Genomic DNA, 4,136 nt, shown 5'->3' with positions numbered 1-4,136 from the left:
GGATCATGCCCTTGTGCACACAGATACACATAAGTAAAGTTTCAAAAAAACAATTTTCTTGTCTAAATTTATCCACTTTCCTGTTTTCTCATCTTGTTTCTTGTCATAGCCATTTGCCTGCTGGGCCATGTCAGCCATCTGGAGATCATGCTAGATTCCTCCTTCCTTACCACCTATTCCACAAGCCCCAAGGCTGTCTATTTTCTTTGTAAACAGCTCCTTGCCCTGGTTCCTCTCCTAGTGCCTTCAACCTGCAACACCACAGCACTGGGTCCCGTCTTCATCCCTACTCCCTCCACTCATCAGCTCTGCTGTGAAGCAAGCTTTCCAACATACAGTTATGATGATGGGGCCACCCACTCAGACCTCTGTAAGCCTCCTGGCATGGTTTCATGACTACAGACCCATCAGGTGTCTAGACTAAGCTGCCTCATATTTAATGATACAGTGATAAGCTATTGGTTCCCTGGAATATGCATCCATGTTTCCCAGGGTGGCGTACTCAGCTCATCCTCGTTCTTCTGGTCTTGGTTCTAGTGTGAAGGACTCTGTGACATACCTCTCTCGGCCTGTTCTCCCCTAGGCAGACTTCTTGTTCCTACCTCTCCTTGTCCTTGTCCCATATACTCCGCACCGTCACAGCACATGCCACACCATATTTCGTTTGTGTGCGCATCTGTACCAAGGCCTACACAGTAAGTGGAATAAGTGTGGAATGAATGCGACAGGCCATGTCATCGGCACCATTTTCCCAACAGTTCATACAGTAAGGTTATTAAAGCTGATGAGCAAACATTAAGCTAACCAAAGAACAAGATTATTAATGACCAAAAGGACTTTGCCCATGAAGTTTCTTAGATAGCTCATGGCTAGAAAATACCCCTGTCCTTGTGAAGTTATCATGTTGTTTTTAGTCATACTAATAGCCCTTGAAGACTGAAGGGGCAGTGTATGTGTTTGGGGGATGTTTAGGATGGAAAAAGTCAGAAAGGAATGTTGCAGTGGTAGCTAGACAATAGAGCCCTGTTTCTACACTAACCTCTTTGTCCTTGAACTTAGAAAATGGATGTCTTCTACATAAGTGACTGGGGTTCTCTAGCTTGAGGTAGGGTAGTGCTATGCTCTGAATGTCCTCAATGAAACTCATATTGAAAGCCAGTCCTCTATATGAGGTATTAGGAGGTGGGGTCTTTATAAAGTGATTAGGTCAGGAGAGCTTTGCTATCAGTGAACTAATCCATTCATAGACTGATGGATTAAGGGGGCAATGGGCTATTTTGATGGGTCTGTTACAAATCCCTTGTCCTTGTCCTTGTATGGGTACCCCTCTCACAGTGTCATTTGCTGCACTTCATCAGGACTCTACAGAGAATCTCCACCAGCAAAAGGCCCTCACTAAGATGGAGTCCCCCAACCTTGGACCTTCCAGCCTTTAGAATCACAGTGTTCTTTATAAAATACATGGTCTGTGGTATTCAGTTATTGTCAGAGAAAATCAACTAAGACAAGTAGGCACCAAGAAGAGGAGCTTTGTGCCCTCATTTAAAATGAATGGGAACATTCTGGCCACTGTCATCAAATAGGAATAAGGACACATATATCTTGTACCATGTTCGCTTTTATTCTAGAACACATTTTCTAATTTAACACATTTCTGTGAAATCCAAATGAGTCTTTGTGATTGTTAGCTTTACTTGTCAACTTGACACAACCTAGAGTCACCTGGGAAGAGTCTCACTGAAAGATTGTCTGCATTGGATTGACCTGTGAGTGCGTCTATTGGAGATTGTCTTAAATTAGAAGTTGTGAGAAGGCCCAGCTCATTGTAGATGGCGCTAGTTCCTAGGTAGGGGGTCTTACACTGAGTAAGAATGGAAAAACTGAGCTGAGCAAGCATGTATGCATCCATTTCTCCTTACTCGACTGTGCTCTTCATGTGACTAGCTGTTTGAAGTTCCTGTTTTTACTTCCCCACAACAATGGACTGTAACCTGGAATTTTAAGCTGAAATCAACCCATTTTCCTCCTAAATTGCTCTTTGGTCAGGATATTTTATCACAGCAACAGAAATGATACTAGAATAATCTTCAAGAAAACCATTTATTGTCGGGCGTGGTGGTGCACACCTCTAGTCCCAGCACTCAGGAGGCCGAGGCAAGCAGATCTCTGTGGGTTCAAGGCCAACCTGGCCTACATAGTGAGTTCCAGTCCAGCCCCACTACAGGGAGACCCTTTCTCTAAGAGAAAAGGAAGGAAGGGAGGGAGGGAAGGAGGGAATATGAAAGAAAGGAAGGAAGAGAAAACTATCTAGTTTGACCATGGAGACAACTTCTAGGTTCCTAAAATTGCCTAGCTATAATGCAACCCCAAATTTTAACCTCTGTCTCCCAGAGCATGCCAGGTCCTAGGGTAGAAGGTTCTGGAAGGATCTGGTATTCCTAGGTACCAATCACAGGCGATTGAAATTAGCCTTATAGCTCACTAGCCCTGTTCATTACAGGTTTACTGCCATTTTTGTATTGTTTTGTTCTTATTATTTTATTTTTTTTTGTCCTGGGGTAAGGTGTTTTGTCCTGGGGTAAGGTGAGGTGGACAAACCTGCTTTGTGTCTCTGATTTGGCATCCAGGTACAGTTTCCTGGGGCTCCTCAGCAATGATCTGGGACTTTAGGGCCAGGCTGCTGGACAACTGCACTCTGCCACTGGTACCTGCTCTTCATTTGCATTTTGAAACAGATCGCTCCATGATGCTAGAGTAGATAAGAAGATGAGCTTCTTTTGCCATGGAAAAAGAAAGACACAGAGAAGCACATCAGGGAACCAGGCCTTGCATGAAGTGATCACTGAGGAGAATTTTCTAATGGGAGTTTATTCCAAAGTGGCTCAGCAAGCACAGAAAGGAACTTATTCACAAGGTGGCTGAGCATGGACAGGGAGATGCAAGTTTAAAATCTGCCTCTCCAAGAACAGGTATTTGTGAGATAAAGAGGCAGGGTGGCCTAAATCAAGGAAAAGTGTCTGTAGGGGAAGTGACAGTGGTCTGCCCCTGGTTCTCAATCCTAATGACTCTTCATGGGATGGTGTTCAGAAAATGGTGGTGTTAGCATGGTTTGAGGCAGAGTTTCCAACCCTCTGGGGCCAAAGGTCATGTCTGAGACACTTGCACAATCTCAAGTGATGTGTCAGTGTTTGTAGCAAAAATGTGATGGTGGAGGCTGGGGAGATGGCTCAAGGAATAACAGTACTCGTTGCTCTTCCAGAGAACCCAAGTTTGGTTCCCAACACTCACTTCAGGCAGCTTACAACCACCTGTAACTCCTTCTCTAGGGGATCTGATGCCCTCTACTGGCATTTGCAGGCATCCACACACATGTGACCAATACATTCACACAGACATTCAAACACACACATGAATAAAAATTTAAAAATAATAAAAATAGGATGGTGATTCAGGTTTGTAATCCTAGCTACTCAGGAGGCTGAAGAAGGAAGATTACACGTCCAAGGCCTGCCTGGACCATAGAGTGAGTTCAAGGTCAGCCTGGACGCACTTAGTGAGACATTAGTCATAAATCAAAAGAAAAAAATTAAAAAGGTTAAGGATATACGGTTCAGTGGTACAGCACTTGCTGTACAGTACTTTCCTGTTATATGCAAAGCTTTAGGTTCAATGTCAAATATGGCAAAAAAGAAGGAAACGAAAGTGGTCTCAAGCTCTGACTGCAATCTTCCTAGGGCTTCTTGCCACTATTGTAGAGAAGTCCACTCTTTTAAAAAAATTATTGAGAATTTCATACATGCATGTAAGGTGTTTTGATCAAATCCATGCCCACTCCTTCCCCTCCAACTCCTCCCATATCTCCCCATCACTTTTTTTCTGATAACTTCATGTACTCTTTCTTCTTCTTTGATTGATTTATTTATTTTTATGGGGATTTTGGCTACTCTAATATTACCCCCTCTGAAGAGGTAACCCTAAAATCTTTTAAGGATTAGATTCAAGCTCCCAAATACTTTTGACATTTTTGGCCTTTGGAACAGAGTATGTTGCTAAGAGGCCCAAGGTCGTTGTAAGTTTTAGCCAAAAACTGGCTACTTTTCTTTGGGGTCTTTTTACCCTAACTGCCTAGCCAATTC

The sequence above is a fragment of the Nannospalax galili genome, unplaced genomic scaffold (assembly GCF_000622305.1).
Source record: "Nannospalax galili isolate Female #2095 unplaced genomic scaffold, S.galili_v1.0 scaffold4160, whole genome shotgun sequence".
Lineage (NCBI taxonomy): Eukaryota > Metazoa > Chordata > Mammalia > Rodentia > Spalacidae > Nannospalax > Nannospalax galili.
This window is presented reverse-complemented; position numbering follows the sequence as displayed.